This window comes from Zingiber officinale, chromosome 10B (genome assembly GCF_018446385.1).
Source record: "Zingiber officinale cultivar Zhangliang chromosome 10B, Zo_v1.1, whole genome shotgun sequence".
Classification (NCBI taxonomy): Eukaryota; Viridiplantae; Streptophyta; class Magnoliopsida; order Zingiberales; family Zingiberaceae; genus Zingiber; species Zingiber officinale.
The window spans coordinates 45,639,801-45,651,496 of record NC_056005.1 but is presented as its reverse complement, the minus strand read 5'-3'; the positions used below and the strand labels follow the sequence as shown (position 1 = coordinate 45,651,496).

The 11,696-nt window shown below is 36.3% G+C and overlaps 1 long non-coding RNA gene across 1 annotated transcript; it reads left to right on the top strand.

Moving 5' to 3' along the window:
• The first annotated feature begins 763 nt into the window (after positions 1 to 763).
• On the top strand, positions 764 to 2,426 carry LOC122030241. Its single transcript, XR_006125361.1, has 3 exons — positions 764 to 817; positions 959 to 1,071; positions 2,302 to 2,426. It is a non-coding gene; the product is annotated as an uncharacterized LOC122030241 (long non-coding RNA).
• Positions 2,427 to 11,696: the final 9,270 nt, after the last annotated feature.

Below are 11,696 nucleotides of genomic sequence, written 5' to 3'. Positions count from 1 at the left end.
CACCGCCGCCGACAATGTTGGGTCCAACCAGCTCCAAAGCATCCGCAGGGGCCTCCGCGGCGACTCCGTCATCCTCATGGGCAAGAACACCCTCATCCGCCGCTGCATCCGCTTCCACACCGAGAAGACCGGCAACAAGGACTTCCTCAACCTCCTCCCCCTTCTCGTCGTACGCACTCTTCGCCATTTCCCATTTCCTCATCTTTAGTTCCTCCATGAATCGATCATTTAGCTATTTAGTAATTATCCTTAACTGATTCAGGGGAATGTGGGATTGATATTCACAAAGGGCGATCTTAAGGAAGTTAGCGAGGAGGTTGCCAAGTACAAGGTGTTGAATATAATAAATGTGATTTTTTGATGTTGGTTATCACGATTATCATAGTTTTCTGTCGAGTGATCAATATTTTTGGTGTTTTCCATTTGCAAATTCGTAGACAACTTTTTTACTAGATTGTATAAACCTTTTCCACTCCGTAGTATCTTTAGTTCAGTACCCCATGTGTACATTTGAATTCCTTCACCAAAGGGGCCAGATATGAAACACTGAATCTATGCTGTTTGAATGGAAACTTTCTTGCAATCTTCATTGAAAAACCATTTATCATTTTTATTAGAAAACTTTTCTTCTATTCTCTCAAGTAGAATTTAAATGCTTCATTGATTTTAAGTACGAAGTAGAAGTCGGAGAATTTCATTATAGCTAATCCCTTATTAATTTTTATTGTAGAATCAGCTTAAAAGGAGACTTCACACAATGAGTGTTGCTTTTGCAACATGCTTTCTTTTTCCTCTTGCCATGTGGGACACAATATTAGTAAGTGTAATTGAAGAAATTACATGTATGCCTTTAGATAAAACAATCTTGTTCTTTTTGTGTGATATTTCCACCAAATTAAACCTAAAGTTGTGTTTTGGTTTGATCTGTTAATGTGTATTTTTAATTGATTGGCTGCAGGGTTCAGCTTCTGATAGTATTGTTAAGTTTCAGTTTCCAAGCTGGGCATACTTGAGTATAATCTTCTTTGGAATTATTTTCATATTCTATGCCGATAACATTGCTGAAGAAAGGTTAATTGCTAATGGAACTTCTTCATAACTATACAACTGCCTTAGGAGAAACTGTTTGAATGATTATCTAACAATTGAATGTTCATGCTGATCTGGGATCTGGATTCACAAGATTTTTGCATGTCTTATCTTTCATTCTTTATGCCTTGAAGCTTCTTTGCATTGTCATTGACTTTAAAGTATAAAAAACTGAAAGCCATTGTGCGGTCAAAGCAGGGCCAGAATATGAAGTATTTCTTACTGTACTGCAAATAAAAAAGGAACTTTAGCATCATCGTTATTAGAATTGGACAAAACAATGTTCTCCACAAGCTTTAACTGCAATTAAAGCTTCATTGTCTAGAAGTTGAGATTAGAAAATATCTTGTTTTAGTTATACTAGCATCTATAATGCACTTACAAAATTAGCTAATAGATAACTATGGTTCATTGACACTTATAAGGCTATTACTTTTGTTAATGTATCTTAGATGAAGCAAGTAAGAATAAAAGCTTCATAGTCTCATTTTGATGCTAGAAAAAATCAAATACTAATCCAACCATGGCTTTTTAATAACTGATTGTTAAGAAACTTCACTCAAGTTTAAGTAGTATACCATTCTAGACCACACAATGACCCTACAAAACAAATTAAATGTTTAAATTAACTGGTATATTGTGCCTACAAGTTATATGCTCTAACTTGTATTAGGTTAGACTTTGTTACTGGTTGGTTTCACCAATTCAACCCATACTTGAAAAGTTTAAACCATTTTTTGAAACTTCAATTGATTATATTTGATTATTAACCACTGCCTTATAGGGGGATCACTGTACATAATTATTCTTATCTTTTTATTTTCAAAGTGGCACTAAAATTAAGATTAACCAGGGTATTGTAACTGGTTAAGTGGACAAGAACAATCGATCATAATTTAACAAAAAAGGATTGTAGATATTATAGATCTATGTTATTCTGAATCGGACATGCTAAGATCAATGATATGACTACCGTGTCTTTATACTGTTTAATTGCTTTTATACTACATGCATTATTGATTATGGCAGAGTCAAGTATAGTAAAGATATCCTAAGTTACTTGGAGGATCTGTGGCTGAACGATGAATGCCAATATAATGGTTCTATGCTGGATGTCTTTCTTGTTACTGATCAATGATCCCTCTCTTCCTGAGCTTTGTCTTAACTAATGTTAATGCCTGTTTACACTTACGTGTGGTTGAACATTTGTAGGCTGCATCTTGTTTTTTCTTCTCCAAGGCATCTAATGATTTCTGGAGTATGCATTATTATTATGGAAATCTTATATCTAATGGATTTTTCCCTTTTGGGTTTTGTGATTTGTTCTTCAATTTTGGGATTCGGTATGCTTCCTCTTCTCTCTTGTTATAATATATTCCATTTTGACATTGCATGTAGTGTCATGAGTTGCTGCTTCTGTAGTGATTAGAAACTGGACAAGGTCTTGATGATCCATGGTCCAATAGGTTGGTGGGTTATATACAAGGCTATCCTTGTATTGTTTACAGTATTCATATGGATTTTCTCTTTTGTGCTTTAAGTTGGTTGGCAGAGAATGCACACTTGTTTCGGGCTGTATTTATAATGATCTGACTTGTGTAATGTGAATCATATATGTTCAAAGATATACATGATCAAGAACAATGAATCAAGCTACTTAGCAATGCCGTGATTGTGTTCCAGCACCATAGTCATAGGTGTTGGTGCGGGTAGCACTAACGGTCTAACCTAGGTTTTGATAAATGACAAATGGGTTAAGTTAGTTTTGTTGTTGTCTGACACTTTGATCGAGTGTGCAGGAGAAGTCCAGACAGGTCGACGGGCTGACCGGATGTCTGGCAAGAAGTCCAGTTAGGTCGACGGGCTGACCGGATAGCTGGCGAGAAGTCCAAGCGGGTCGACGGGCTGACCAGACGCTTGGCAAGAAGTCCAGCTAGGTCAACGGGCTGACCGGATAGCTGGCGAGAAGTCCAGACGGGTCGAAGGGCTGACCGGACGTCTGGCAGGTAAGTAAGGTAAGTCACTGGAGGGGAGTGATTGCGAGGACGCGTTCCCGGGAAGGGAACATTAGGCGTCGATCCGGCTTAGATCCATTTCGGATATCTAAGTCGAGATCGTGACTAGATTCCGGTCTCGGAAAGACGGAATCTAAGTCATACTTTTTCTGTTAATTCATACCTTATAAATTGTGCTAACAATCTGTGTTGCAGGGTATATTTTGCCTCAGACTAACCTTGTTTTGCAGGAGAAGGAATCTTTGGAAAAAGGTGGCCCGGGCGCCCGGAGGGGATCCAGGCGCCCGGAGGCAAGTTTTATCCTCTGCGTCGCCTCGCCACATGGAGCATCCTGACTGGACTTGCCACGTCGCACCAGGGCGCCCGGAAGGGATCCAGGCGCCCGGAGCAGCATATAAAAGAAGCCCCAGGGGTGGAGCTTCTCAAGAACATCTCTCAGAATTCCCAGATTGCTTTGCTGCTCTGTGCTCCAGCGACACTAACAAAGCTCCGACAACGCGCCCTTGCTCTTTAAGTTTTCTTTTTTGTCGGTACAGCTTTGTGTTTTGTTTCATTAGCATTTCTTGTACTCTTTTTGTAATCACATTCGAATTGCTAGTGATTGCCCAACGAAAGTGGTCAAGGACCACGGGCCTTCGAGTAGGAGTCGTCACAGGCTCCGAACGAAGTAAAATCAATTGTGTTCATTTACTTTTCCGCTGCGTACTTTTACACTCGAGTTTTCGAATCGATATTCACCCCCCCTCTATCGAACGATCACGGTCCTACAATAGGCACAATATAACATTTGTATTTTCCAAGGTACTTAGGCAATGAATTTAGCTGTGTATTTTGATAAATATTTTTCTTTGTTAAATTATTTAGCACCCAGAGCAACATAATTGTTTCTTATATCATTTGTGTATAGTCATCATGAAAAATGAAAATATGATATTTTTTCAGGATCAAGAATAGTACAATTTAATTTAACACATTTCATGTCTGATATTTGATGGTATTTGGACATACAAAGGAAAGAGGGTAACCAACTTATAGCCATAGCTTTGAGGGTCATGAATTACTAATGATGTGTTTATCCTCGTGTTTGCATATCCTTTACTCAACATTCACATGTTCCATTGTACCTAGACCATTCTGGGATATTTCACTAGGATGTCCTGATTAATATGGTTGGTGTGTATAGTTTTGCTTTGATCTGGTTACACTCCTTGAGAAACTTAAGAGGATGTGTTCTTTCTCTTCTTATAACCATCACTTGATGACACTTGATGTCAACTGGTGGTAACAAGCACCTTACACTTCTTATTTGGCAGCAAAAGGTGAAACCGTCACCTTGGCAACCCCAACAGGGTGACCCTCCACTATTTGGAAAAGAGGTAAATCACGGCACATGCAAGGAGGGGTTGAGGTAATCAGTGGGGCATTTCACACCCATTAGGAATTGACCTCAAGCCTGTTGGCAACAACACCCTTGCATGAACCAATTGCGTCAACCCGTGGGGGCACCTTACTCTTCTTCTTGATTAGAGAGTAAGTTGCAAGGACTGGAACGAGATTAAAGAAAACATTATGAATGTAACAATGATTTAATTGATTTGAATTTACTAGTGATATAACCTTTTACGTAGCTCAATGAAAGATCAGCTAAGCCGACCCCAATAATTAGGACAAATAAGGCTTGATGATGATGATAACATTGAAGGTTACTTATCATTCTGGTGTCATGCTGGCATGCTCAGTACACATAGTTGACATGTATGAAGTTAAACAACCAATCCTGCTCTGTCTCTCTTGTTTCTTTGATCATGATCATGTTAAATTATGATTAGGTATTTTTGAAGCAACTTCACTTGGGAGATTTAGAAGAGGTCCTCAAGATTCTCAGCCAGGATTAGAGGGAGAACTTCAAGAAAATATTCAGATGTCTCCACTTCCAAGCTGATGATGTATGTTAATCCTTATTTAATCTGTTATGGCCATTCATTTTTTTTTTAAAAAAAACATCTATATAGTTAACTCATTCATGTTTTTCCTTGTAAATGATAAGTCTATTTGTTGCAGGATATTTAACATCCTTTATCGTATATCACATATTAATGACAAGACAAGCAATTTCTCAATTTCTGGGTAAAAAATTGCTATTGCTATCCTTAAATAGCAATGTTAAAAACAAATTGGAAAAATGAGTGCTCCTCCACCATTAATGATTTTTCTTGTGTGGTGGAATTTTTTTCAGTAGGAGGATGTAGACACACTTGTGCTTGGGCCTTACATTTTCTCAATGTAATATGCCCAACTGAATAGCTAATCTGTCTTGTTTGCTAGTTAAGTGAGAAGTTCTTTTCCTGATTTCTTTCTTCCCGTTTGGAGAAATATCAGAATAGTTCTAGTATGAATTGATATTATGTCTAAGAATACAAGGTACTGTTTGATGTGCCCTTGGACACCAATTTGGATAGCTATTGGGATAATCTTTGAAAAATCACAATGATGAATGTTGTGTGTTTTGGTCAAAATGGATGTCTCAAAGAAATAAGGTAAATCAGAATGATTTGTCTTAAACATTCAAATTAATGGCATCATCTATTATGGTCTTGCTGTGATGTATATGGTTGCCTAACGTTGAAAAACCATTTCCCTATTTCATTAATCTGGCGTTATGGTTAAGAAGTATTTCTTTTCAGTTTAATCTTGTACATTACATCTTAACTGCATTATTCCCTGAAACTCCTGTTTTTACTTACTAGAGGATTGAATGGACCCAAAAGGAAGCTTTAACTTGCTGTTTTGGGTGCTGAACTAAGGAGGCAGCTGCCTTCTTGCCGCATTCCTTGCTGCTGTGGTTGGTAGCAGAAATCACAGAAAATAGGGGGCTTAGTGCAGGATATTCAGGATACCAAGATGGCATCAGAGGTAGTACAATAAATAGTATATCTCTTCATTAGAGGTAGCTTTGTTCTTCTATGCTTCCTTCACTGGATTTGTTGTGTAGTCATATTTCTTTGTTCAACCATTATCATGCCTAGTAAGTTGTTGTATGATGCTATCGGTTCTTATCAATCTGTACACTTGAATTAGAAGGAGCAAATTATCTATGTTATATTCTAAGCAGCATATACTAAGTGTCATATATGAAAGTTTTAGGTTCTATGTTATATTCGTTATCTTCCACAGCAGTCTTTAAAAACTCAGTATTCTATTTTATTTGATACATGTACACATTTGTTTTAGTTATTTGACATATGGTGGATTTATGTGTTTTTACAGTTTACAAATCTCAAGTACTCCAGAGTTGAAATTGATGAAGTGCGGTTCGAGTGGGCTGAATGCATGCTAGATTACATTTGAAGTGCGGTTCTACCTTGATGTGTTAAAAGAATGTTCTACCTTGATTTTGATATCTATTAGCTAACTTTTGATGTAAAAAGAATGTTTGGGTATTTTATGGATATTGTTGTAAGAAGATTATTTATATAATTTGTGAATATTTGTGTATTTTATGAATATTATTGAATGAAGAATATTTGTATAATTTGTGAATATTTGTGTATTTTTTTTTGTTATTGTCGGTTTTTCATTGTTTCGGAAATCAAATTTGTGCTGTTAAAAAATATACATATTATAACGGTTTTCCACCGCTGCAAAACCAGTGTTATTAACTAATATTACATCAGTCATTTACCGCTGTCAAAACTGGTGTTATTAACATACAATATTACATCGGTTTTACACCGTTGATGAAACGGTGTCGTTAAGTGATACTACACCGGTAAATAACCGATTCGAAGATCGGTGTCGTTAAGTGATACTACACCGATTTTAACCTGATGTCTAAAATGGCAGACTTTTAACATCGGCTTCATAGACATCGGTCGAAAATGAAATAGACACCGGTGGAAAACCGATGTCTATGAAGGTTTTTGTTGTAGTGCGTGTGAGGAGATCGTGAAGAGGAGATTGTGTGAGGAGAGGGAACATGAAGAAATCGTGTGAGGAAAGGAGAAAGTCACAAAAGGCTAGGGTTCAAGAAGACTAAGGGGGAAAAACACACGCCCAAATTTTTTTAGAGAGGAAAAGCAAAACACGACATTCGAAGGTAAAAGAAGTGAAAGAATTATGTCGAAGACAATGATTTTAATAATCCATTGTCTTTGACTATATAAAACAATATAAAAAAAATACAATGGTTTACAAAACTGTTGTAGTATCCCTAAAAAAGTGTTTAAAAACAATGGTTTTAGAAAATCATTGTAAAATGAGTTGTTGATTTTAAAAAAATTTGCTCAACGACAACGTTTTTTACAAAATTGTTGTCTTTTATTTTTTTTTGGGGGAGCTCGAAGACAATGGTTTTGTCAAAAACCATTGTCTTTTACTAAATTAATAACAGTTCCTTCTAAAACCATTATCTTTATGGTGTTATCTTTTAACAATTTTGTTGTAGTGAATAAACATAGATTTGCTCATGAAATACAAGTAGATGTACTTCAAAACATGCATAAAAGTGTATATAATATACATACATCACGTGTCAAATTGAATGAGTTAATCATCAGATTCACAAATCTCAGAGAAATGGCAATGAACAGAGACTCTCTAAGGTATGCTCTTAATGCTTTCCTGAGGACCCCGAATTGGACATCGATAATCGACTCCTACTACATCTCTTAGGATCTAGAGATAAGTACGTTAGAAAGCTTATTTTCTACTTTAAAACTTCATGAATCTAGATGTGTAGATTAAAAAAATAAAGGAGAAAGGCCAACTCAGAACCTGGAACTCAAAGATAAAAAGATTGAGTCAGAGTTAGAATCATTACTCGATGAAGATGAAGAAGCTTTTCTAGTAAGAAAGCTTTCAAAATTTATAAAATCTAACAATTTTTACAAGAGACAGGCAACAAAACCTTTTCGGAGTAAAAGAAAGATTTAGTTCTACAACTGCCAAGGAGGGCATATCAAAGATAATTGTTCAAAGCTGAAAAACAAAGGAAAGGGCAAAGGGCCAAGCAGATCTAAGCACAAGAACCTATAAGCAACATATGGGACGAGTCCTCATCCGAGTTTGAGCTAGAAGAATACACTGGGCTAGCACTAATTATGAATCACCAAGAAGACATCGAAAGCTCATCCGAAATGAGCATCGATGAAGGTGAAGATACATTGAAAGAAAGTAGCGATGAAAGAGAAGTGTCAGTCTACAAGAACAGCATGGTGAGGTACGTTGTTACCTCTCAAAAAATTATATCAGTTCATAAAAATACTTTCTAGAAGTTTGCACAAATTAAGAACAAAACATGAACTATTAAAAAATTAAAGGTAACCTTAACAAAAGCATATTTATTAGAAGATTATGATAAACTAAAAATGGCAAATGACAAATTAAAGAAACAAATAAAAACATTAGAAAAGAATTATATATATTCAAATGTTCAAAAGTTTAGAAATTTTTAAGGGCTTAATTGGTATTTTAGATTTTATAGGAGTGAAATTAGAAAAGTGTCCAAAAAATTTATTCTAAAAAAATTATCCTATTAATTCAGTAGAGCGGAACTTATTTTAGTTTCCTAAACCATGCTTAATTTGATTAAAATTAGCTTTTATGCATGTTTCAATTTTAATTTCCTTTAATTTGGTTTAATTACTTACAAAATTAATTAGTTTCTATACCAACTATTCATGTTTACTGTTAAAAAAACATTTCTTTCATGCAAAAATGGATTAAAAATTAGTATAAATATTTTCAAAAATTTTTTACCAATAATAATTTTTTTATATAAAAATTAAATTTTTAAAATTAAAAATATTTGGAGATAAATTTTTTATTTTTTGGATGATTATCGTTGGGTTTTTAATTAGTAAAAAAATTAGTCAAATTTTTAGGACTCAAAAACTATTTTTAAATATTTTATTTTTAAAAATAACCTCAACTATTCAAAATATTGATTATGGTTAAAATAAAAATATTTTGTATATGGACATTTTTATCCTACTTTGACTAATTATTATTTTTCTTGACAAAAATTTTCAAGATTTTTTGAAACCTTAAAATAATTTTAAAATTATTTTTCTAAACCATTGAATTAATCGATTAAAAAATTATTTCGGTAAAAAAATAGACTACTAATAATTTTGTTTCTCATCCTTAAAATAACTTTTTAGATTTTTTTTTCACTCACTAATTTTTTGATATAATCAAAGGGGGCAGTGGTAGATATTCAATTTAGGAGGAATAATTAATAATGAATATTACTTGCATTTTTTGTTCCTAAATGTAATATTCATGTTTAACTATTTTTTAATTTTTAAAAAAATTATTTTATTTATTTAATCCTAACTTTAACTTGGGTTGATGCATACCAAAATGAGAGAGATTTTAAGTACTCCGGGTTGATTTAATGTGATCAACCAAGTTAAGTTGGGTCCTGTCTATTTTTGATGTTTTGTGTATAAGTGTGAAAGAGCTTAAGAACACGAGGAGTACAAAAGAAACAATGGACTAGAAGAATGGTACAGGAAGTGAGTCGACGGGCACAGTGAATTCAAGAGATAAGAAACTATGAAAGAGTACACTAGTGGAGCGAGAAGGACACACATGGTGGTCCAAGGGATGAGAAGCTAGGGAGGAAGCCTGCTCGAGGAGAAGATCGATGTTGGGTTCGGGTGAGCACTGCCCCCCCCCCCCCTCTCAAACAAAGGACCACAGGCTTCCTATGTCCGATCCTCGACCCACCAGGTCTTTATGCCCCTCGGTCCACCCGACCTACTAGGACTTCCTTGCCTAGCCGCAACTAGGACTTTCTGCCTAGTGTCTGGTCCTCTTGATCCAAACATAAGAGTCCCCACTTCTTTGTTTGAGGTCAATATTGTACTCACATGGCTCAATCAGACCATAGCTCTTGTGCACAGTCGGCGGTTAAACCTTCTGGCAGTGCATGCTCTGATACCAATTGTAGGATCAAAAAGAACTTAGATATCTCTATAATGGTATGATATTGTCTACTTTGGGCCTAGACCCTCATGACTTTGCTCTTGGGCTCTCCCCAAAAGGTCTCATTCCAATGGAGATATCTTTTTCTCTTATAAACCCATGATCTTTCCCATGTGTGTTTCAATGTGGGACTATGTTTGCAACCTTGCAACCCCAACAAGCTCAACTCCAGACAGTTGGAAGCATCACCCACAGGAGCAAAAGTCTAAAAGAGGTTAACTCAAAGGTTGACCTTAGAATGAAGGGTTCTGCCTTGAAGACCCTAGGCACCTCGGTGGACTGGAGGTGCCTCGAGTGATCTAGTTTGCCTCTACTGTAAAAGGCACGGAGGCTCCTCAATGGACTGGAGGTGCCTCAATTGAAAAGGAGGGGAGGCACCTCAGTTGAACTAAGGCGCCTTAGCACAAAACTCAGCTATAGTAATGGCTACTCACTGGAGGTACCTCAGATAGAACAAAGGTGCCTCCATGAGTCCAAAGCCATTGGACAAATTAGATTTGATCAGATAAGTTTTGCTAATCTAGAGGTGCCTCGAGCTCTAGTGCCATGTCAGCCAATAATAAAAAGTGTTCTAAGCACTATAAAAAGAAGGGATGTTCTCTAGCTCAAACACAACACTTGTATTCGATTTTCAAGTCTGTTTTTCTACTTTCTGAGTTGTAAACCACTATATGAGGGTTCTCTACCTCTGACCTTGTCAAAGAGGGAGATTCTTACTAGTGCTTACTTCTACCTTACATTAGCAATCTCTCAAGTTGTAAACCAAGTAAATCGATAGTCTCGTATTTCTTTTTATGCTTTTGTTTTATATTAATTTACAAGTGTCTGCTAACTAAAATTCAAAGATTGAGAAAGGTGCAATTTATTATCAGGACAATTCAGCCCCCCCCCCCTCCTACAGGCCTACATGGAACCAACATATGCAACATATTACAAGCATATGCAATAAATATAATAGCAAATGCAACACATATCACATGCATATGAAACACACATCATGGATATGCATAGTCACTCCTACACACCACTTCAGCTAACATGACATCTGTGTGGTCGAGTAGGCAAGATTGTGATAACTAACGTAACTCCAACTACCACTACATCTAAGTGGTCGATTGGACAGTATACAATGTAGCTATCTAGCTACATAACAAGAAGGCTCATTGCCTGCACATAACTCCAGCTACAACAATCCTTGAGTGGCCTAGTAGGCACGATATGATAAGTTATATGCAACTCCAGCTAATACTACCCCTGAGTGGCCAAGTGTGTAGATAATGTTGGAGGTTGAGAAGATGAACACTTCCCTTTCATCTCCCTCATTGTTGCAAACGTGAAGGAGACGAAGGGGCATCCCTTCCCCTTCGTCTTCCTCACTCAGCTTATATAATGATGCGTCTAAGAGCAATCAAAAAGGGAGAGGGTGATCAGTGTGTGCACAGTGGAGGCTCATGAAACTCGAAGGTCTTTCCGGTTTCATTCGTGATTGCTCTTCCAACATCAAGCAGTGACCAAGTTCATCTCGGGAGATCATTGTGAGTTGTTACATGTTTTAATCTTGTGATTCATGCATATTATAGGCAACAATGGTATTAGAGCGAT